This window comes from Thermobia domestica, chromosome 1 (assembly GCF_964235325.1).
Source record: "Thermobia domestica chromosome 1, izTheDome1.hap1.1, whole genome shotgun sequence".
Classification (NCBI taxonomy): Eukaryota; Metazoa; Arthropoda; class Insecta; order Zygentoma; family Lepismatidae; genus Thermobia; species Thermobia domestica.
Genome location: NC_137454.1, coordinates 55,706,645 through 55,732,565, shown reverse-complemented (window position 1 = coordinate 55,732,565; position 25,921 = coordinate 55,706,645). Strand labels below are relative to the sequence as shown.

The 25,921-nt window shown below is 36.1% G+C and overlaps 1 pseudogene; it reads right to left on the bottom strand.

The window, feature by feature from the left end:
• Positions 1–1,962: 1,962 nt before the first annotated feature.
• Positions 1,963–25,921, bottom strand: part of LOC145682985 (NADH-ubiquinone oxidoreductase chain 5 pseudogene) — a 38,848-nt pseudogene continuing 14,889 nt past the window's right edge.

Genomic DNA, 25,921 nt, shown 5'->3' with positions numbered 1-25,921 from the left:
ATCAACTGTAGACTCAGTATTGCTTCCCTTGTTCTTTTCTTCCTGAATCCAAACTGGTCCTTCGATAGCCGTTCTTCGATTTTCCCTTCTATTCGTTGTGCGATAATTTTGTACAGTATTTTTTGATTCATGGAAAAGCAAACTTAGTGTTCTGTGTTCTTCACATTTCCGTGCGCCTTTCTTCTTCGGGATAGGTACCATTATGCTTTTCTCGAAGTCTCTTCATATTTTTCCCGAGATGTAGATTTCATTAATAAGATTAAATATTTTCTTCTTTGTTGCTAGTCCGAGATTCTTAATACTTCCGTTGGTATTTGATCTATTCCTGGGGCTTTATCATGTGTCATTTTCTCCAAAGCATTGTTAAATTCGCACTATGAAATTAATACTCCTAATTCATTTTCATCGACCTCTTCTCCCTTCTCTATCTCTTCTTCGTTCACTCTGTCTCCTTTGTAGAGTTCTTCAATGTATTCCTTCCATCTTCTTGTTATTTGCTCCTCTTCTATTAGCATTGTCCCGTCCTTGTCTATGATAATGTCTGTGCGTTTCTTTTTCTCACCGAACTGTTTTCTAATCTTTCTATATGTCGTTTCTGTATTGCCTTTGACAATATTTTCCTCAATTTCTTTGCATAAGTTGTTTGTCCAGTTTTCTCTGGCCTTCTTTACTTCTGTGTTGATTTGATTTCTGCACTTTCTGTATTTCTCATCTGTGTTTGTTATCTTGAACTGCCTTCTTTTCTCTATCATTTCCAATATTTCTGCTGTTATCCAGAGTGTATATTGGGTCCTCGATTCTCTTCCTATGTGCTCGTCGGCTGCTTTTGTAATCCCTGCTTTCATGGCTTCCCATTTCGATTCAATGTCATCACCTCACCGGTCCCTCCATTGCCGGGGACGACCCTCTATGAAACAGTAGTGTCGTATTCCTTAATATTACATTCTTTTATTTCTCTTTTCATGTTGTTTCCTAGGGACTGAGTAAAGTGGTGGTGTCCCAGGTACTTCCACCTCGTAGTGATACATCCTGTCTCTGCCTGTTTTTGTCCACATATGAGCCTTGCCGATGTCAATCATCTTTAGCTTCAGTTTAGTAATGATATAGCTACTGTCAACTACAATAATATCTCTGTTCGTCTGGTTCCTACCTCTAAAGACCTGTCCGCTATGTGAAGTCCTCTGATAGCGAAGCTATCTCCGGCATAGCTCTTGGGATCATTAGAGCACGCAAGCTCCCCTCCTCCACCGCGGCAAGGTGGAGATATTGAGGGAGGGCTACTTATTAGGAACATTATTTTGATTTAGGATTTAGATTCTGGGTCTTCGGCATTTATGGCCATTTAGCCTGTCACGTATGAGGGATGACGTCCCTCGTCGAGCACACTATTTTGCGAAAAGGAAGAAAGAATTGGGAAGCGGCCTGGAACCTGTAAGTTAGGAACCACCTGGTATGAAGAAGGAAAACCCAGGAAAACCTCATTCAGGATGGCTGGCCTGAAAAACTTTTTACACTTTTTCAACCGAGTGCCTCTACCGGGAATCCAACCCGGGACCGCTCGCACCGAAGGCGAGAGCATTAGCGACTACGCTACGCCCGCTAACATTATTTTGAGTTTGACCTATAAATATTTAGATAGGTTTAGCCTTATAGCTTTGGTGGATTCTACGTCTTTTCAATCATCTTTGTAAGAATTAAAATAGCAACTTCATGTGTACTCTTAATACGGATGAAGATGTTCCGTTATCCGGGTCTGTTCAGGACATCATATCATTCCGTGTTTTCTGTTGTCCAGGTCTCTAGTTCTGTGGGTAGCCAGTTCAAAGGTTTGAAAATAACGACATAAAAGCACAGTAATTAGCACGTATGCATGTAAAGATGGAAATACTGCGTAAGTTGAGTCGAATATTGGCTTGCGTTACAACGATAGTAGCTACAATTTAAAAATGGGGTCACGGTGGTTCAGTGGTTGAGCACCCACTTCTGCTGCGAGGGATCCTTAGTTCGATACCAGGAGATTTCTGGTGAACAACAACCTGTCCTTGGGTTTCTGTGGGTTTTGCCATTTCCTCCCACATTTTTCATTCTATTAACTGCTTTCATTTTCATTAGTCGTTCGTCGTCTTTAGGTTGTGGGGCATAACTGCGGGAAGAGAATTTGAAAGATTCAATTTTTTAAATTTACAATTGGAGAAAAAGTACGTTTTATTTTCGAACTTTGTGGTTAAAACCTCTTTCTGCATTATTAAGTTTATATAAATAAATATTTTCATTCTAAAACTTATTATTCGTTTTTTATTTATTTATTTTTTTAAAAATTTTGGTGATTAACAAATACAATGTAAACTCATTGTGAATAGAACTTAAATAACGCTGCAACATAGTGCTGAGGTTTTTTTGGAAACAATTACCGCATAATTCATGATATGCCTGTATATTGATGTCTCCCAAGAACGAATTTCGTTAATCAACTTAAAGATGAATAATTTTGCATATTTTATTTCACGAATAATTTACATCAATTAGTTAATTAACAATTCTAACAGAGAAAATAGAGCCACAAAATATGTTATAAGGGGCTTGATGAGATAAATTTACTAGTAAATAAGATAGATGGGTATCATTTTGAATGTCAGATTTCAGTTTTTACTAAGTAAGATTGAACATTATTATCTGTTCCCGTAATAGTATTTGGATGAAGTCCCTCGGGAGGCAATTTTCTTCCTATTAAGAAGGAAAGAATAAAGCCACGTTTGGTTAACCAAAAAAAAAAAGAAAAATCGTTGAAAATGACTTTCTTATAACAGCCTATTTCTCTTCCTTCCACTTTTCCAAATATACAAAAAATGGGAGACTAATAGATTTGTCTTTTCTTCTGAAATCGATAGTCATTTATCAGAAACAAAGTGATTACCTACATCATTAGAGGCTTTCTTTTTTCAAATAAAAAAAATATTGCTGCTTCTCCAGAGGATTATTTCGCAAGTTACATTAACGGAAATTATTATTATAATTAAGCAAGATCATATGGATTTGAAGATTTACTCCAGTTCAGAATTCTTTTGTAGACAACGTGAATGGAGCGAACATCAAATCTCAAAAAGGCATATTTGTCACTTCCGGTTCCACTACGCTAATAAGGCGAAATGGATTCTATCCTTGATATTCTGAATCTATTCAATAGACATTTCTCTTCATCTTTTACATCTTTCCTGAGTCGCCACTTGAATTTATCAATATATCTCTGTATGTAAAAGCTAGTCTACACGCTCCGTCTTGGCAACGATTTACCTGCGCAGTTTTAAGACGTTGCAAGCAAAACTTTGCAATTCGTGTGTGTGTGTACACAGCACAGTCTTTTGCTCCGTCCTTGCCACTCAGTTTTGCGAAAGCCACCATGGAGGAAGTGTTGCTGTGGTCAACGTTTGTGCTCTGTTTTGTCAAGAGAAATATAATTAGACGTCGTAAATACACGCGACGTTCAAGGTGATCCAGGCATTGGCAAACAGAGTACTCCTCAATGACGGAATACCAAAATTGTTTCGGAGCAAAACAAAATTCATTACTAAAACACTGTAATGTAATAATTACGTATTTTGTGAATAGCCCCTTACTACATACAACCAAAGGAGGCCTCTGAGGCCCAAAACATTTTATTTAATTACAAATGAAAAACAAACACTAAAAAGAAAGAAAGCAGTTTTTCTGACCAACGGGCAATGTATGATATTGCCTGACAATATCATTTTGTTTTCAGATTTATTATCGAATTAGAAATGTTAAAAAATCTAAAAATATAATTGATGGGCCTCCAAAACCCTCCTGGTATTGCTAGGATTAATAAAGTAATGCGTGTCGATGATCATATTTAAAATTGAAAATATTATTTCACAAAATAAATAAAAAATCGAAGCAACTTCAGAGAAATTTTACAGTCACTGCAAGTCAAAGGAAACAAGTATTTTGACTTGTGTAGATTTCAAATTGTTTCTGAACCCGATTCAATTTTTTTTTATTTCAAATTTTCGCACGTTTTTCCACGTCTGTGCAGTAAAATTCCCCACGGGGAAAATGACCAGAAATCATTACTGATTGCGAGAGATTTTTTTTTACCTATTCAGAGTTTTTAGGATCATTGTCTATGATGTTCCTAGATTTCCTGGGAGTTTCTTGGTCGCTCAAAAATGCAAGCAAATCATAGTACCACAACACTAGCTTGTATATCTGAGCTTCTCCAGCACCGTTAGACTTGTTTACTTTAGACAATTCCTTCCTGTAAACACTTCGAAGAGAATTAATTTTCTTCACAATAGTTTCTCTGTTTACAGTGACATCGATTTCTTTGTATTTATTAACTAGGACATCATAAGGCAGACTTTTCTTGTCTCGGTCGCTATTCTTTTGACTTAACACGCCACAGGCATGGAAAGCTTTTATACAATTCTATAAACTCCGTGAGAAATTGTCTGGAACACTGCCGAAGATTAGCCATCGATTCCCAATTGTTACGAAAACGGAGCAAATGCCTGAACTGAAGACGGAGTGACCGTCCGCTACGCCACGACTTTTTTGAACACGTTGCAAATACTTGTGCTAATTTGCTCAGTCTTTTAGCTCCGTGTTCTGTCGTCGTTTAGTTCGGAAAACTGCACAAATTTCCTGTCTACACGCTACGTTTTGCCTGCACAGGTAAATCATTGCCAAGACGGAGCGAGTAGACCAGCCTTAATATTTCTCTTGAGTTTATTTATTTTTTTTTTTTTTAAGGATAACAAGAGCTTACATCCTTGAACGAGGTTGTCATCTGTTAATCAAGTGATTCTACGTCACATTTTACATAAATAATATTCTAAGCTTATTATATTATCTGGGTGTTTGTGTGTGTGTGTATGCATGTATGAATGTACGCCATTGTTTTCGAAAAAAAGATACTAACGTATCCAACTAAGCCATAAATGTCAAATTACATCTTGCGACAGAAAAATTTAGCTTATTTTTTGAAAATTCTTCTTGTAAAACCAATACTACATATTTTTTTCTCCATTATTTTTTAAAAGCCGCATTAACTACACACAAGCACGACTTCCTGCCGGTTATTTTATCACTTAACATAGTGCTGCCATCTGTGGAACGTTTTTATCGCACTAGTGCTTGGTGGTAATGCTCGCTTTAATTCCCTAGTCATAGTTAAGCTAAATGTACTTTATAGTTCCACTGAAGCCATTTATTACGACACGTCATACCAAAGAGAAACAAACAACAAAAAAAAGACAATCATATAATTTCCTTCATCTCTCTTTCTCTCCCTCTCCCTCTTTTACTCTCCTAATTTTTTTCGGTTATATGAAATTTCTTTTTTTACTTTGTTTAAACTTTTGTGTTGACTCAGAGAGACCGGTATATTTCCCAACAGAAATAACAGGCATTCCCGAGAAAATTAACTGTTGTAACTGGTATACATAGAACCTAATACTGGTGTAGACATAATGGGAATTTATTTTTATTCCTATGTCGCTGAATTGTATTTGCAATGTGGGCGTCAGTTATACGAAATTCCGAATGCATGGATTCTTGCTTCCCGTTCGGTTGATTTTGGTCCTCCAAAACTACAGAAGCAACTTTAATTTATACGCGAACAAGCAAATATTTTTAGTTCTCTGCAATCATAATTTTCTAATTCCATTCATACGTATCGTTGTGCAAAAGAAAACATTGATAAATTATTCAGAGCAACCATTTGTTTGATTTATCGGGAGAAGTGTATACGTAATCTAATAACATATATGGAAGTACAGTAGAAGATTTTGTCTATTCCAAATGTAAGAAAAATAGCCTTTGAAAGAGATCATAGGTTACAAACTTGATACTATTTATTATGATATATTATCATAGGATATTATTATTTACTGTATATGTTCATATTGCAGTATTGTGACATTAAAGAGAAACAATCTATAGGTAATATAAAATATATACTATTCATAGGCAACGGTGATCAGAGCATTGTTTAGAGTTATGTATTTCTAGTCTGATTGTGATTTTATTTATAGAAACCAGTTGTTCCAAGTACTGATTAAGTGCTCAGCAGTGTACTTGCTGCCATCTTTGTGCAGAATAACGTGCATTTATAGCGTTACACTATATAGCCCACAGTTCGTTTATTTGTAATCTAATTTACTATTTTACCAAAATTCACTTGAACATTCCATCTTGATATTACCTTTTATTATAATACGTAAAGAAGGAAACATTTATGTCCCTTTCACATTATCCGGCGATTTGCCGGATCCGGTTCCGGCGAATTGCCGGACGAGGTAGAAAGACATTGCAAGCAATGAAGCTTTTCACATATGTGCGGCGGTCACCGGACATTCATCCGGCGAGCAAAAACAGCCGGATCTCCCTGCTAGAATCCGGCGCGGCAAATCGCCGTGTATAGCCAAGCGGAACATTACAAGCAATGGCGCTCTTCACATATACGCGGCAAACTACCGGATGGGTGTTGGGGGAGGAAGCAAGTGTTGCCAGGAAAGAGCAGAAAGTGGCTGCTATAATATGGGAGCGTGTGGTTTTGTGTGTTATGTGAAGTGTGTTTGTGTATGTGGTTATGTTCTAGCCCAGTACATCTGGAGTAATTAACCAAACCTGTATATACAATATATGGGGAAAGATGACATGTAAAATTAATTGAAAACTACCAATACTACCGAAGTGTCGAAATCAATATAAATTATTATTTTTCTATGTAATAGAAGATTGGGAGATGTCCGTGTAGCACTGGACAAATGACCTTCTATAAATTTGTGGTGACCCAAAATTGAAATATACACTATCAAATATTTCAGCAATACAGTATTTTGCTATATATTTATGTACTATTTTGGTACGCAAAGCAAGAGAGAATTCATGATGTGATATTTGATAAATATACCGTATTTTATATATTTTATAATTATCTGGCTGTAATTTCTTGAATAGTCCTCTGAATTCAGAGACTAGAGCAGTGCTTTAAAGAGACTTGAGTCAATAGTCGGAACGCTTAAAACAAAAGAATAAACACGAAATAGTATAATAATAATAATAATAATAATAATAATAATAATAATAATAATAATAATAATAATAATAATAATAATAATAATAATAAGAAGAAGAAGAAGAAGAAGAAGAAGAAGGATGACCAAAAATATTCGGATTTCGGAAAAACTCCAGGTTTCGGAAAATCTTTAGAACCACACACTAAATTTGGTCATACCTATTATTTGTCGTAAGAAGAATTCCACTAGTATTATACTGGCAAAGGAAGTACTAGAACTGAAGAACTAATTTTACATTAGCTTTGAATGAAATGACAACACACAATCAAGATGTAGTTTCAAATACATAAAAAAACAAAACATATAACTACTGGATTAAGTTTTCTAGTAATAAGGTTCTAAATTTTGTATTACGTCCTATGGTTCTGTTGGCTAGGCTAAAAGAGACGGTGATGATGAGAAATGAATGAAATGATGGAATGAAGAAAGTGGGAGAAAATGGGAGAACCCCGAGAAAACCCACACAAACGTTACTTGTCCAACACAAAGTTCACTTGGCGCAAGCTGGGATCGAACTAAGCACCCCTGCACCAGAGGTGAATCCTCTGCCACTTACCCACCACGGTCCCCTCGTTTTATTGAAGTGAAACAATTTAACATTAACTTATTTCTTCACAATTCTTTTAACACAACAAATGTTCGTCGAAAGTTATTCGCGTACTGAATTGAAAGAGAGACAGTATTTAAGACAAAATATTTGATTTGGATTTAAAACTTTAATTTATAACCCCCTTCATCGTGACTTGGTCGTGATAATCCGTCCTGACTCAAAAATATGAATTGTAGGGGGAAAAATATGACCTAAAATGTGTTAAAAGGTCTTTCTAAGAAAATATTCAAAAATTAAAAAAAAAGAAAAAAAATGAGGTTGCTACCCGTCTTTCCAATCTGCCTTTTGCAGGTCAATTTACGGTCGAATCTGAGGATCCTGTAGTATTTGCTTACTTTCAACAAGTTTGGACTTTTGTTTTCGATTGGAAACTTATTTTGCCCTCAGGAGTAATCCAAAATGGCCGAGCCTAACATTTCTAACTCAAAAATACGAATTTTGGGAGAAAATTATAATGATCTAAAAATAATAATAATAATAAAATAACAAAATCAAAAATTTAGAATTAAAACAAATTGGATGAATTGGTTCCAAAGTTTTGAATTGGTAGACCTAAGAAAAAAAGTCCCCTTTTCAATGGTCTTTGAAAAAAAGGACTTTTTGGCGTGAAATTATTCCCCTCCTCCTTAGAATTCGAAATTATCACAAGGAAAAAGGGGCCCCGGGAAAAATGTTATAGAAATCTTATACTCTGCCTAGCCATACATTATTATTTTTGTTACTAATTTAGTCTAAATTCAGTGGCGGATCTAGAAGGGAAAACATGGGGGGCTGCCAGAACCCAGGCTATCATAGATATATCATGAGTTTACTATAAACTTACAAAAATATATAATATGTTAAATTATTATTGTCACTCAAAAAACTGGGGGGCCTAGGCCCCCCTGGCCCCAGGCTAGATCCGTCACTGGCTACACTATTCTATTGGTTACAGAAAGGACCTGGATCCATCACCTTGGAAATTCAGCTGCGAATATATGTAAGGTACTATTGATAAAGGAATTAACTTCTTGTGTTGAGTGTTTCGTCTCGTATATTGTAGTGAAATGTTTTAACATGTTTTTTGTTCAATATCTTATGACTATACGAAATTGACTCAGATCCTTTCTTCAACCATCTATTCAATTACATTAAATTTAACGTTATCTATGTGTATAAAAAATACAAATTATCTTATCTTAATGTTACAGCCAACATTTCTGAAGGTTGAATACAGTTCCTAAATTTTGAATTCTGCCTCTGCAGCTGGGTCCGTACGCGATCCAACAACTCATCAAAAGATGCGATAGACATACGAAAGTAATTAAAGAATTTTACTTCGTCTTCCCTTAATTGTGGAAACAGTATAGAAAAATATCCTTCAAGTACCGCTTCTCTAAAAAAAGGGTGAACCCATATGTGTCTCTGACTTTTTTTTTCTGCCTGTGTCTTAACAAGGCGAGTAGAAAACACATTTTGCGTCTGTCCATTACAACCACCACAACACGACAAGAGTCACTGAGTTTTGTTTCTTCAGTTGCACAGCAACCCTGCTCGCATATTTTTCATCCACGGCAAAACGCCGGATAATATGAAAGGGGCCGAAACCGGATCCGGCAAACAGCCGGAACCGGATCCGGCAAATCGCCGGATAATGTGAAAGAGGCATTAAACCTTTTAAATAACATATATGTAGATTATACAAGATGGATCCTTTGTCATATCATATATCTCTCGTTGCTATGACGACCAATAACACATATCGTCAGATCGGGTTACATGCACAGGACCGACACGGCGTAGGGCCGACACGGCATAGGATCGACACGGCATGTTAACAGAACATCAAAACCACAATAATAATATCTGAAGGAAAATAATTCTATTTCTTTTTATATTTTCTTCTTCTTTTTTTACCTAGCTTGTGCATATTTTAATAGCACATGTTGCCCGTAAATACAAGTAGTAATATTAAAAATACATAATAACGTTATATATTCACCATCTCTCTATGACTACTGGCAGTGGCGTATTTACGATTTCGTTTCGGGAGGGGCTTCGCTAACTTTCGGGGGGGGGGCTTTGCCTGGAAATGTGAAAATTCTGCAAGATATTTCATTTACTTTACTATACTAAGTAAGATTTCGGGGTGGGGCTTAAGCCCGGAAGCCCTCCCCCCTAAATACGCCACTGACTACTGGATATATGTCTTTTACTCTGCTCTGTAGGGACGTGCACGAGTCAAGAGTTGACTTTTTCCTTCTCAGTGTTAGAGCGCTTACCTCTGGTGTGTGGGGACCTTCTTTCGATTCCCGGCCTAGTAAGTTTGGATGGATATAATCGTGTCTGTGGATTTTCTCGGGGTTCTCCTGTTTCCTCTCACATCCTCATTGTACCAATTCTTCGAGCATTATTCATTTGTCTTAATTGTCCGTCTCCCTTACCATAATTGTGGGACTTTAAACTGAAAGATTTCATTTTATTTATTTATTTATTTATTTTTTACGAAAGTGATGTCTCTTCTCGAATCTCTATTGGAAGACCTTGTCTCGTCTCGAATTTCATCATGAAAATTTTGACACGTCTCGTATTGTGAACAACGCCACTGGCCTGCTACATATCCGGATCTAAGTCATATCGAACATATGTGGGATATGGTGAGAGGTCGCCTGATATCCAGTCTGGTTCTGAGTACGATAGTGCCCAACTATGCCTAGATATACAAGGGACGTGGAAGAACAATATTAAAGACAGATATTCAGAGTCTGTACGATCGGCAATCTTCACGAACAGATGCTTGCGGGTATTCGGGGTGATTGGATGTGCTAACAAGATGTGTACTCTATGTTTTCTTGTAGCATTTCAGAATGTCCCACAAGTCTCATGTTGAAGTCACTATTACTTACTTTCACCTTCTTGTTGTATACCTACTTTAGACTAGATCCATGAATTCCTACTAGCTTGTTTTAAATGCATTTTCACCATATACAACACCGACAACGTTTGGGAGGTGATTCCTGACATCAAGATAAGACAAAAAGTATAGACCAACCTGGGTGCAGAAATCCGTCATTTCCGAGTTATAGGCTATCGAAAACATTGAAAAAAATGAACCTTAAAGGTCCAGAGCTCCAATACTATGGGACCTACCGTAGTCAAGTCAAGACTTCACTTAGGAACTAGTATGTGCCCTATCCAAATATCCATGTTTCAGAATCCTGCGATACTTCCATAACAATGTTTATAGAGGTAGTTCATGGATACTTTATATGCCCATAGCCAAACTCTCTCTACAATATTGTTGCGTGAGTACTTTAGGATTCTGAAATATGTATCTTTGGATAGGGTACATGTTAGTTCCTAAGTGAAATCTTGACCCGACTACAGTAGGTCCCATAGTTTTGGAGCCGGACCTTTAAAGTTCATTTTTTTCTTGTTTTCGGCAGCCTATAACTCCGAAAGGAAGCATTTGTGCATCCAGGTTGGTCTATACTTTTCGTCTTATCTTGGTGTGAGGAATCCCCTCCCAAACGTTGTCGGTGTTAGCTCCCCCTCTATACCAACTCAAATTCGATTCAAACCTATGCCAATATTTAGTTTTGTTAATGAAGTAAATGAAGAATAAATTGATTTCTTACGCCGCTCTGTTATGCAACCAGGTTTACTGCTCTATAAAGCGTGCTGCATACCAAACAGCCTTTGAAGGGAATAGTTTTGTTTTCGTTGAGAAGAGAGAAAACAAGCTCTTCCTTTCCGATCAACAGTTTTATTGCTATATTAATTACAATAAGCATGTTAATTACAATGATGCCTAAGTCGTGATGGGGGCAAATAACGTTGATGCTGACGCCCACATTAAACCATAATTATTAATTCATTCAGTAATGCCTAATTCTCTTAATGTTTCCCAAGTTACATAAAACATACAATAACTAATAATATGTTGAAATAGTTAAGTAATCTACATTTCAACTAATTCCTTTTCGTAACAATTATTTTATCATATACATCACAAAAAATAATCACCATGTTTCCACTGTTTCCAGAAAAATTGATTTATTGTCTTTAAGGTTTGTATATCACTTATGAACTATGAGTATATGCCAAGGAGGAGGCGCGCCCTGAAAAGTTTGTTGGGAGGGGTCGGAAATTAAGGGGGCTCCAATACTACAAGACTAGTGTTGTAAAATTTCCGGAAATTTTAAACCTGTTGGTAAAAATAGTTTTTTCCGGTTTCTTTCCGGAAAAATTGAAATTTTTTTTTAAAAAATCTTTGTATTTGGTTAATTTTACTAGTAATGGAACAGATTTTCGAACGCGAGAAAATTGTAAGTTCAGAAATTTTATTATTGTGAATATTAAAAAAAACCTCGAAAATAAAAATGTTGCAATTATTCTTGAAAATTAATAAACTGCACTCTTTTCCGTTATGTGCTTTTTAGTCGGTTATTCGTGAATGTGCATAAATTACAGTACTTTTACAGTTGCATACAAGTTTACCATCATGAAGCGTTTAAGTTGCAACAAATAGGTCTCTTGAATAAAACTGAGTTCTTAATATGCTCTTTGATCTGGTGAAATTTTGTTAATTTTAACGAAATTACTTCTTGAAAGAAAGAAAAGTAGGCAGCTTTCTTTAATACTCATGCACTAAAACATATAATTACTATTATTTTATATTCTAATATAGACTTTTATATAAACTTTATGTGCAAAATTCTGTACGCAAACAAATATCTTTCTAGTGCAAGAAATTATCTACATATATCAAAATGAAAGTGACTATGTTTGTAACTTAATAACTCTTAAACCACCCGAACGACCTCGATAAAATTATCAACATAGATGAGGTTCTTGATAGTTTTTATCATTTCACTTTGAAGGTGCAACTTGAGAGAAGAAGAGGGGAAATATATCGAAAATAACTGTCATTAGTGTCGAATCCATAATTTTCGGGGTCGTTGGGATGAACAGTGACACTTCCGGCCGTTTATATCCAAATTCAGCCCCGAAACTTGAGGGAGGGGGAAATATATAAAAATAATCGAAAATGGCGTATATAAAATATATATAAAAATCAAAAATACATAGAAAATAACCGACATTAGTGTCGAATCCATAGTTTTCGGGATCGCTGAGATGAACAGCCGATTCAGTTTAAATTTAAATTTAGCCCCAATATTACTTCTAAGGAGGGATGGTGGCATGTAAGGATAATTGAAAATGGCCGATGTTAGTGTCAAATTCATAGTTTTGGGGGTTTGTAAGTTCATTGATGACAGTTTTGTTTCTCTCTATGTCCAAAATGAAACGTATTCTCCCCTGAGAAGAACGGGTATTCTGCTAGTCTGTAATAATAACGAACGAAAGTTTCACATATTTAACCCTGTAATGTATTTCTCGCTGTTCAAATTTACTCACTTGCGCGGTGACTGTGAGTATGTGTAAATACGATTATATCTCTTTTCGAGTTATTCGAAAAATATACAAATAATAAAGAGGGATTCTACCAGAAATCAGAAAACTAAAAAGTAAAATTAAAACTGTTGCTTTAAGTATTTTTTTCCTGTTAGCGAAATACATTGTATATATGCTGAGACAGGCTACAGAAAGTAAGATTATTTTCTATTTCAAGTGTGCTCTCGGAAAAAATGAGAAATATTCTTCGGCCTCACCACCACCGACCGCGTAGGAAACCTTCCTTTTGGTTTGGAGAGACAACCTAATCCGCATCCAAATATTGCCAAGATAATTTAAAAGCGTGTATATTAAGCTAACCAGGATTATAATTTAGTTTCTTTTGTAACCATAACTTCATTCTATCACGGTACTAACTTTAAAGTGTTTGGATAAGTAATGCAAATATATTTGTTGTCACAAAATTTCTGTACACGAAACATAAGTACTCAATGATCTTAACACTAAGCTAGTAAATGTAAAAGAGTTTTCTTTTTTAAAGTACAATATAGTAAAATATTCAAAAATTTCAATTTTCCCAAATTTTCCGGTTTTTTCCACGCTCAGGAAAGAAGTAAAAACTGTTTTTTTTAACCCAAAATTTCCGTTTTTTACCAAAAATTTCCGTTTTTTTCCAGGCCTTCACAACACTATACAGAACACAATTCCTACATAGTATTGAAACGGTGTTGTTCTACACCTGAAAAAAAATCATAGAATTAGATTGGTTTTATAAGAAAAGAAAAAGCAGAGATGAAGTGTAAGATCAAATCTTTAGGATACATTATTAATTTCTCTGCTAAACAAGTACAGTATCATTAAGAAAGTGCACAAATGTATATCGAGTTAAGAATTTTTTTGAACACGCGGAAATCTGGACCATGTTGACCTTGCGTGGGTGCCCATCTGCTAAGGAGGCACTACGCGATGATTTTAGATGTTATTGGCAAATGTGAATTCACATAATGTAATGTTTTTGTTCATTGTTTTTGTACTTGTTGCGATGAGTACCTTAAGAGCGTGACATGCTAAAAATAATACAAATATTTACCATTTTTCTTTTGCTTGTTTTTCATAAGCGAAAGGACATAATGAAATGCAACTTACCACAATAATAGATAATGCTATTCTGTAACTGAAAATATTAATCTGAAGAATTACAGTGTTGCCAGAATAACATTTCGCCAAAAATCTAAGTTAAGGCGGCGACTAGAGGAACGAACTCATCTGCACTTTATTACAAGTGTATCATGTTGTCTTAAAATCCTGTGAACTACTTTTGCGTTCACCTCTGGTGCATGGGGTCCCGGGTTCAAACCCTGCTCCCGCGAAGTGAACTTTGTGGTGGACAAACACCGTGTGCGTGGGTTTTCTCGGGGTTCTCCCGTTTCCTCCCACTTTCTTCATTCCACCATTTCATTCATTTCTCATAATCACCGTCTCCTTAGCCTAACCGGCATAACCGTGGGACGTAAAACTCAAAGATTTTTGTGAACTACTTTTTAAATAATAGTTGTATTTACTTTGTAATAAACAAAACAGTTTTAACATATGCTTATTAAAATTAGATAATAATGTTATTTAAAAAGTAATTCCAAGGGATTCCATAGTATTCTGTTACAGAATAACATTATTTATGATTGTGGTAAGTTGCATTTCATTATCTCCTTTCACTTATGAAGAACAAGCAAAAGAAATATTGTAAATTTGTATTATTTTTATTATGTCAGGCTCTTAATAGAAAAAGACAAGGTAAAAAAAATACATGCTATTTTTGTAAATTACTTGTCAAAATAAAAAGACTAGATATGTTTTGTTTAAATTAATATAAAATTAAATATCGATTATGAACAGAAGGGTAAAGTGATTTAAGGAGGAACCTTGTATTTTCGAATAAGATTTCTGTCAATAAAGCATAGATTATTTCCGTACCGCACCTGAAATATTATTACTTCTCTCCCACTTCGTATATATCGTAGACTCTATCAACGGCTAGGAGAAAGACAATGATAAGCGACATTTTCAAACTTTCTAGTAAACTGGAAGAATAAACCCACCATACAAAGCAATGAAATAGCACATATCAAACAAGCTTTCCCTGTCATTTGCAAGTACGTTCCAAAATCAAATTACCTACATACTCTTCTGTGGACCGATCCCAACCCATTCTACCTAACAATTCAATTTCACGCATTATATTCGCCCGTGCCGCTCATATACCGGGCAACTCAAAAACTGTATACACTGTTTAATTGTGAATTGTGCAAAACTCTGATTAATGATTGAATATTAAGTTTAGCAACCTTTTCAGCACTGAGGTTATGTGAGACGTGGACATACAACTTAACGTGGGATTCAAAACCACATGTGTTTCCGCCGGGGATACAACCACTTAGCCATGATCGAGCTAATGGGAATAACTCTTCAGTTAATTGACCGAAACGTCTCATTTTTGGTAGTGTAGTTTAATGTTTGATATTCTCTTTTTACATTGCATACCGATAGTGGTTTAATATTCTTCTTTTGTGGAGCTGGCGTGAGTGAAGCAACATGACTGCAAGGGTGACATTTGAAGAAAAGGAAGGCAATCTTGAGGTGGTACGATCTTGAGGTGAAGTACGAAACCACCAGCGACGTGCAACGAGAATGGTGGGACGAATTTGGAACGCAACCACCAACGCTTTTAACAATTGCCCGAATTCGTGATAAATTTGAAGCACGTGAAGTTGTGTTACAAATGTGCACAAAAACCTGTCGCAGCAACAAATCCTACTAATTGTCGTTTATCTTTGACGCTGGTAAGGAGTGCTAGAGATATCCATTTTGCCTGCCTGAAAGACCTCTATGGTTATAACGGGTTTTATTTCCCACAAGATGATGCTCCACCCCACTACCACCATCTTCTTAGGCAGTTTCTCAATGAAAATTTTCTCGAATGATGGATACGTCGATGAGAGTTTTTCGAGCATCCCCCAGGTCCCAAAGACATCACTCTTTTAGACTCTTACTTATGGGGGACAATCAAGAACGTTGTTTATAAATAAAAGCCTCGTACACATTACAAATGACCTACGAGCAGCCATTGAATATTCCTGTGCAGATATCTAACTTGGCAAACTGCAGTCGGTAGTTCGTGCAGCAGTTTGTCTGCATACACGGTATATTGAAGCTAACGACCAATACTTTGAACATATTAGCTATAAAGGTAACCAAGAAAGTGCTGTCGCATTTTCATACGAAGATCGATGTCACCTAAGATGTACCTCGAAGATCAAAAATAGTCTCTATCAGCATCAACTACCTTCTGCAAACGTTCTGGAAGGCCATGGATTCCATTGCATTAGAACTTGGTGGGCCGTGAGGCTAAGAAGGTTTCAAGTGCAATTGGCACTTAGACTAGGGATTTGAACTGGTGTCTTCGAAGATGATTGTTCAAGGAATGGAACAAGTGATCATCAGACGGTGATATGTCCGGGGAATATGGTGGATGCAGTAGTGTTTCCCAACCAAGACATGGAATGCTGTTCAGGCTCATCCTAGCAAGGTGGAGCTTAGCGTTGTCCTGTAACAACAGGACTCCTTTCCTATTCAGAAGTGCTGACTCCAGAGTTTTGAGTTTTTCTCTTGAGCACGGCTCAACTGCTGACAGTACATAGTCGCAATGATGCTCCGACTAGCTGGTATAAGTTCCCGATGCACGATGCCGAGAGCAGTCTACCAAAAACACAGGAGGACCTTGTTCTGGTCCAGTGCTGAATTCGGCTGGTTTGAAACCCGTTCACGGGATGCTTACCAATGATGACGGCGCCGTGGAGCTTCGTACAGGACACACTTCTCATCATATGTCAACACCTTGTCCAAAAATGGCTCCTTCCTCAGACGAGGCAGCAAAGAAACACAGGTGTTTGCTTGTGTTCCCTTCTGGCCCCAAGTCAAATCATGTGGGACCCATCGACTCAAATTGTAGTGCTTCCCAAGTTGATGGAGATGCTGCCGAATGGTTTCTCCACTCACATTGAATAACCCAGTTACTCACATGTCTGGCCACTGATCGCTCAATTGCTGCCTGAAGATTTTCATTTTGCACATATGTTTGTCTTGCGGCACATGGTGAGTTTTCGAGTGTTTCGTCACGGTCCTTAAACTTGTTAAATCACCGCTGCACTGTCCGCGTAGTCAAGACACCCTCACCAAAGCCCTGACATATCTTCCGATCCGCTGCAATGACATTTGAGCTCAGTTTGAACTCGTACAGCTTATACACGCCCTTATGGCGCTCAGTGGAAGTCCCATGTTCATTCTGTTCTTAAGCAAGTTCACGGTGTGACTGAATTGCCACAACCAGGTATAATGTTGGATATACTCATTCAACTCACGGTGTGAGGGCCAATTGAACACAGACCTCCACAAAAAGCGACAGAATTTTCTTCGTTACCTTTATAATGCTGTAACAGTACCAAAAATGAGACGTTTCCTTCAAGCCATGTTGAAATAAAACTTTAAATGCACAACTCCGTATCTCGTGTTCAGTACCCGTGAAGTGTGCTGTTTTCGTTTTTAATGGCATTGAAAAAATGAAATGAAATGAAATGAAATCTTTGAGTTTTACGTCCCACGGTTATGCCGGTGAGGCTAAAGGAGACGATGATGATGAGTAATGAATGAAATGGTGGAATGAAGAAAGTGGGAGGAAGTGGGAGAACCCCGAGAAAACCCACGCACGCGGTGTGTGTCCACTACAAAGTTCACTTGGCGGGGGCTGGGATCGAACCCAGGATCCCAAGCACCAGAGGTGAATGCTCTACGACTGAGCGACCGCGGGCCCTTTAATGGCATTGATTTAAACGGCATTGGAAAGATCATTCATCATCTCGGCAACCCCGAAAACCACGGATTCGACAATAATATTGGTAATTTTCGATCATTTTATTATCTCTCCCTCTTCCAAATTGCTGGGCTCAATTTGGTTTTAAACGGGATCGAAAGTGGCACTGTTTATCTGAATGAACCCGGAAACTAGGAATTCGACACTAATATGGGTTATTTTTGATGAGTTTCATATATTTCTCTTTCCCTCTCCCCCAAGATGGGGCTGAATTTGGATTTAAATAGCACCAGAAGTGTAACTGTTCATCTTGGCGACCACAAGAACTATAGATTCAACACTAATATAGGTTATTTTCGACCATTTATATATATATTTGCCCGTCCCTCACGTTGGGGGCTATGACATCGGAAGTGTCACCGTTCGTCTCAGCGACCCCCCAAAATATGGATTCAGCACTAATATTGGTCATTTTCGACCATTTTTAAATATATATTCCCCTCCCCAAGTGACGGGGCTGATTTTGGATTTAAGCCCGATCGGAAATGTCACTGTACATCTGAATGATCCCGAAGACTATGAATTAGACATTAATATTGTCATTTTCGATCATTATTATATACAGCGCCCCCTCCTCCATCCTTCTGCGATACACGGCATCAGAATTGTCACTGTTAATCTCATCTACTCCTAGAACTATGGGTTCGACACTAATATTAGTCATTTTCGATCATTTTTAATGTTTATACCCTCCCCTATGTTGTAGCCTCCCCCTCCCCAACTATCAGGGCTGAACTTGGACTGAAATCGCATCAGAAGTGTCACGTCACTGTTTCTCTCATCGACCCCGAAGACTATGGATTCAACACTAGTATCGGTCATTTTTTTTTTACCTTTTTAAAAGTGTCTCTCCCTCTCCCCCTCCCCTACGTTGCATCGTCAAAGTGAATAGCCTAAAGTAATCCCTGCCTCTAAACTCATGTATGTTGAAAATTTGATTGAGATCGGTCGGGTGGTTCAAGAGTGATGAAGTCACAAAGGCAGTAATTTTTACGTAGGTATTTTTTACATATATATATATATCTCCCCCTCCCCCTAGGTTGGCTTGTTAAAGTGAAACGATAAAGAACACCCAAGGCCCGACCCTCATATATGTTGAAAATTTGATCGAGGTTGGTTTGGTGGTTCAAAAGTTATTAGGTTTTATTAGTTTTTATTTATAGGTCCCCCTCTCCTCCCCCTCCCCTAGGATCTACCGTTAAACTGACATTACAAAATTGTTCGCAGATCCGAACCTCATGTATCTTGAAAATTTGATTGAGATCGGTCGGATAGTTCAAGAGTTATTAAGTTACAAAAATAGTCACTTTCAGTCTCATATAAATTGATTTTTATATATCTCCCCCTCTTTTTCCTTCCCTACGTTGCTTCTTCAAATTTAAATCATAAAAACAATCCCAGGCCTGAACCTAATCTATGTTGAAAACTTGATCAAGATCGATCGAGTGGTTCAGGAGTTATTAAGTGTTATTTATTTTTATACCCCGTCCCCCTCCAACTCCCCCACTCCTCAGTTCTACCCTCGAAGTGAATAGCCTAAATCCAGCCCAGCCTCGAACCTCATCCAAGTTACAAATTTGATCGAGATCGGTCGGGAAGTTCAGGAGATTGAGAGTCACAAACATAGTGATTTTCGACTTTATTTACAGTATATAGATAAAACAGTGTATACATTTTTGAGCCAATTTACATATAAATTCATTTCCTGGTGATCATTATTTACTGTAAGTTTTTCAAATCTTTATACTCTTGTTAACATCTACCATTATTGGCCTTCGTACATCAGTTCTATAAATGGAGGATATACATATAATGTCATGCCCCTAGCGTAATGTGCGACACTGCATAATGTTGAGTAAATGCATGGACAGATGAGTATAGCTATTGATACTGCAAGCTTTGTTATGTCAATAACCAATAATTCTAATAGTAAACAAACTGATGAGGAAACAAGGAAGCGAATGAAATAGCTAATGGTCTCTGTTAACGAATATTGGTTAGTCCAACTACTATTATCAATTCTGTTCAGATTACGAACTATTTCGATACAGAATGATATATTGTTCCAGGCAAACTCATCATGAGAACTAAATTGCTAATATTTTCTGCATTTAATTAATTAAGTATAAAAATACCAATGAAACAAAACTAAATTTCCCAACCTTAAAATAGTTTTTTTCTGCGTTGAAATGTTCTTTTCTTTGTGTTCCTTTGACCAAATTTCATGCAGTAGAGGCTTATTGACAGGATTACCAAATTCCATGAAGAACAAAAAAGGATACCTGGCAAAACATTTACTTACAAAATCTGAATAAATATAAATATTATTTTATCTTTCAAATGGCATGCTTTTTTCTTACTGCTTTAACAACTTTAAATATATATTTAATCAACAAATGCCAATTTCCATTATACATATCTACTGACGTTATTACTAAGCAAAATTATAATTCTCTCTATTTCATGTGGTGTGTTAGATTATGGTCCAGTGTTAGTTTCATCTTAAGAAATGGCCTGGTTACTGTGTAGCGTCAAATTTAAGTTAACAAAAGATATCTCGTAATCCTTCGCATGAGGATTTATACTTAACCATATCATTTACTTCTGCTTAACGAAATTTATATAAAATTTTTGAACTTTTTTCCTGTTGAAAATTACGAATTTTGTACCATTTATTATAGGAAATATTTGAAAATTTTGTAGCCTTCCATTAGCTGTAGTTTATAACGAAAGAATTAAACCATCATATACTTTAGACGAATTAAAAACAAGTACTTTTCACTTTTAATTACGAATATTGGAGTCATTAACACGAAGAACTTAATAGTGTTAGAAATCCAATATTCGGCTGGCCCGATACGTAAACTTCCATATAATGAACACACACAGAGAGAGAGTCTTAAGATAGAGAAATGAAAGAACATAGGAGATATCGGTGCAGAAAATAATCTTGAGCGCCCACTTTCCTTTCCTCCTTCCTTCGTAAGAAAAGAAAATGGATATATTCTAACAAGAAGCCACTAAGAGAAAGAGAGAGACTAAGGAGAGGATAGAGATTGGAGCTCGTAAATGTCGGATGGCAGAACGTCAAACAGCAACTAAGAAGGGCTTAATTTGGCGAAAGGTTTTTATGGCCATTCCGAAAACTGCATCCGAGGCAGTTCCTTGTCTCAAAGATAGTGGTCATTAAAAAGGAGGAGAGAGAGCTGGAAATTTTCTTACGTTCCTTAGACATTGTCAGTCGAGAAAAAAAAAAGTCAGAAAAGTAGGAAAGAACCTCCTTCTCCTCCCCCCCAAAAAAAGAGAAAATAATGAAAAGAGAAGCGAAATGAAATGCTAAACGGTCATTAAGTTTGCAAACTATGTGAATTCCTAACCGTTAACACAGCTTGTGCAGAAAAGTTATGGCAAAAAGATAACTACGTTCCTACCGCTCGCTATATGGAAGCTGCGATAATACATATATATTTCACCGGCTTTATTTTACTTTTTCCAGCTATATTAGGTTCATGTACATCTACGATCGTTTCCGACAAGAAACATGCGTTTTACATATGTATCTACACCCTTACCTACAACAGAATAATTTCACCTAAAATATCATGCTAGTAAAATAGGTAAAATACATGGTTCATGAAATACATTCTGAAAATGACTTTCTGATTACTGAATGTAATCCGATAATGCTCACTTTTTTAGTGATAAAATATCGAAGTCAATTTATCTGTTCATTTCCAGTATGTATTTAAAGTCACTGCTAATACATATAATTTGCAAGCGACACATAATAAAACGAGTAAATGAATTTCTGTATGAAGTTCTTTACCTTATAATTTACTAGAAATACACTGTTTAAAAATTACGGCTTAACTCTTGTCATATTTATAGAGTCAGAGACAATAAATTGGATACTCAAATTGCATATTGCATCCTTAAGACAGTATGGAAACCAATATCTTCTACAATATTATTACGAATTTAACGGAAAATAAATTGTCTAAAGAAGAGACATATATACCAATCGATACATCTTAATGACCTGAATAAAATGTGTGCGTGCATTTAAAAAGTCATGGGTAGTTTTCGGGAAAAGTTATCAGAAATCAATTAACTTCTAAATCTAAAAATTGATACCCTATGAGAACCATTCCGCTTATTGATCTGGGCCTAGAAATTAATCATCATCGCTTAAATTTTAAATTACGTTCATCTAAAATATTGCAAAATTAATGTGAAGAGCGAGTAGGTAGAACAATTTATCACACTGGATTCGTCTTTTGTCCACAACCTTTTTTATTAAAAAAAATCTTGTTATATACAAATATATCATACAAAATCACCCTGTCATCCGAGAACCAGTGCACTGTTCTCCATGTAGTTTGTCTGCGTAAATAGATGTCCCAAGGCTCAGACAACCAAGGGGAGGGACGCCATGGAGTTCCAGGCAAGCTAAGTGGTAGTTTTGTTAAAACGAATTTTCTCAGTGCTCCAGGCAAGTAAAGAGAGGTTAAAGTCTCGCAGAACTCCAGGTAAGCTAGGTGGTTGCGATTAGGATATCTTAGAGCTATAGGCAAGTTAAGAGAGGTTAAAGTCTCGCAGAACTCCAGGTAAGCTAGGTGGTTACGATTAGGATATCTTAGAGCTGCAGGCAAGCTACGAGAGGTTAAAGTCTTGCAGAACTCCAGGTAAGCTAGGTGGTTGCGATTAGCATATCTTAGAGCTACAGACAAGCTAAGAGAAGTTAAAGTCTCGCAGAATTCCAGGTAAGCTAGGTGGTTGCGATTAGGATATCTTAGAGCTATAGGCAAGCTAAGAGAGGTGGATAACCATCCGAAACTAATGCCGATGAAGGTCTTACACCTTGTTTTATACTCCCTTCTGGACAACGGTGACGCTAGTGTTCCTACCATGGTCTGTCACCACTGTCTTTTATCAACGTTAGATTATCCTTAGGCTCCTTTCTCTTCCTGTGTGGTTAACTGAGAAGGAAAGCACGAATCTGTGATGTCATAGAGTATTTAGTTGGGGATGGTTGTTCTACTTGTCTTTTAAAAAAATAAGGAATGAAACTATTTTGCCATCGTTTTTTCTCACATACCATATGATACAATTTGTATCCTATAAATAAACTCTGGTAGAAACAGTAAATACTGCAGGATCAGACGAACTTATATTTAATGAATGGATCTACGCATTTCTAGGTTAAACTAATGTCAAACAACTTCAATACTCCGGATTTTACATACCCTCACCCTGTCATGGGATGTTTTAACCTTATCAATATTTTTTTAAAGTTTAACCAAAAAAATTTGTTAACTCCCAAAACACATTTAACCTAAAAATTATTTTAGCTTTTAACCTAAAAAATTCTGACCTCAACAGATATTTCAATGTGTGGAATGTTGGATATGTAAAATCGCCGTTAAAGTAACCGTTAACCTTAAAGATGATAACGTATTGATTCCATTAACGAATTCGACCGAAATAATTGCTCTAGCTGTATATTGTGGACAAAGACACAGAGTTAAAAAATTCATTTTAGTTCAAGAGATAACGTGTGGAGTAACGGACGGACGGACAAAAATTACAATTTTATAAAGCTCACTAGCGTGATCCTAATATCATTACGACCTCATAAGGCTTACTACCATGATCCTAATAACATTACAATCTTGTAAGGCCTACTAGCGTAATACTAATAACATTACAATCTTATAAAGTCCTCTAGCTTGATCATAGTAACATCACAATCTTATAAGGCCTACTAGCGTAATCCTAATAACATTACAATCTTATAAAGTCCTCTAACTTGATCCTAATAACATCACAATCTTACAAGGCCTATTAGCCTAATCCTAATAACATAACAATCTTATAAAGTCCTCTAGCTTGATCCTAATAACATTACAATCTTATAAGGCCTACTAGCGTAATCCTAATAACATAACAATCTTATAAAGTCTTCTAGTTTGATCCTAGTAACATCACAATCTTATAAGGCCTACTAGCGTAATCCTAATAACATTACAATCTTATAAAGTCCTCTAACTTAATCCTAGTAACATCACAATCTTATAAGGCCTACTAGCGTAATTCTAATAACATTACAATCTTATAAAGTCCTCTAACTTGATCCTAATAACATCACAATCTTACAATGCCTACTAGCCTAATCCTAATAACATTACAATCTTATAAAGTCCTCTAACTTGATCCTAATAACATCACAATCTTATAAGGCCTACTAGCCTAATCCTAATAACATTACAATCTCATAAAGTCCTCTAGCTTGATCCTAGAAACATCACAATCTTATAAGGCCTACTAGCTTAATCCTAATAACATTATAATCTTATAAAGTCTTCTAGTTTGATCCTAGTAACATTACAATCTTACAAGGCCTACTAGCGTAATTCTAATAACATTACAATCTTATAAAGTTCTCTAACTTGATCCTAATAACATCACAATCTTACAAGGCCTACTAGCCTAATCCTAATAACATTACAATCTTATAAAGTCCTATAACTTGATCCTAATAACATCACAATCTTATAAGGCCTACTAGCGTAATCCTAATAACATTACAATCTCATAAAGTCCTCTAGCTTGATCCTAGTAACATCACAATCTTATAAGGCCTACTAGCGTAATCCTAATAACATTACAATCTTATAAAGTCCTCTAATTTGATCCTAATAACATCACAATCTTACAATGCCTACTAGCCTAATCCTAATAACATTACAATCTTATAAAGTCCTCTAACTTGATCCTAATAACATCACAATCTTATAAGGCCTACTAGCCTAATCCTAATAACATTACAATCTCATAAAGTCCTCTAGCTTGATCCTAGAAACATCACAATCTTATAAGGTCTACTAGCTTAATCCTAATAACATTATAATCTTATAAAGTCTTCTAGTTTGATCGTAGTAACATTACAATCTTACAAGGCCTACTAGCGTAATTCTAATAACATTACAATCTTATAAAGTTCTCTAACTTGATCCTAATAACATCATAATCTTACAAGGCCTACTAGCCTAATCCTAATAACATTACAATCTTATAAAGTCCTCTAACTTGATCCTAATAACATCACAATCTTATAAGGCCTACTAGCGTAATCCTAATAACATTACAATCTTATAAAGTCCTCTAACTTGATCCTAATAACATCACAATCTTATAAGGCCTACTAGCGTAATCCTAATAACATTACAATCTTATAAAGTCCTCTAACTTGATCCTAATAACATCACAATCTTATAAGGCCTACTAGCGTAATCCTAATAACATTACAATCTTATAAAGTCCTCTAGCTTGATCCTAGTAACATCACAATCTTATAAGGCCTACTAGCGTAATCCTAATAACATTACAATCTTATAAAGTCCTCTAACTTGATCCTAATAACATCACAATCTTATAAGGCCTAATAGCGTAATCCTAATAACATTACAATATTTTAAGTGTCATTCTAATAAATTGATTGGAGTCAAGTATCATAATTTTCTTTAATAACACTGCAATTACAATATGATACAGCAGAAAGGAGGTTACAATCCGATATTCTCGCTAAACGTTATAACGGTCATCTTTCGTCCACTTCTAACACGTACTAACATAGCTTGGGCGAGAGTTGATATTGTATTCTTTAGGAAACCTCTTGTATTCTTTAGGAAAATTTTAGAGTGTCTTGCAGTATGAATCTCATACATTATATTCCCATAGTTAAACTATATTTGTGTATTTTCGCAGTGGATTTCAACTTCTATTTAAAGTTATGGATGTGGGAAGGGTATATGTTAGGGGGGAGGGCATATATCCAATTGTTTCTTAATATTTTCATTTTAATGGGTCATCATCTATAATTCCTTTCTTTGC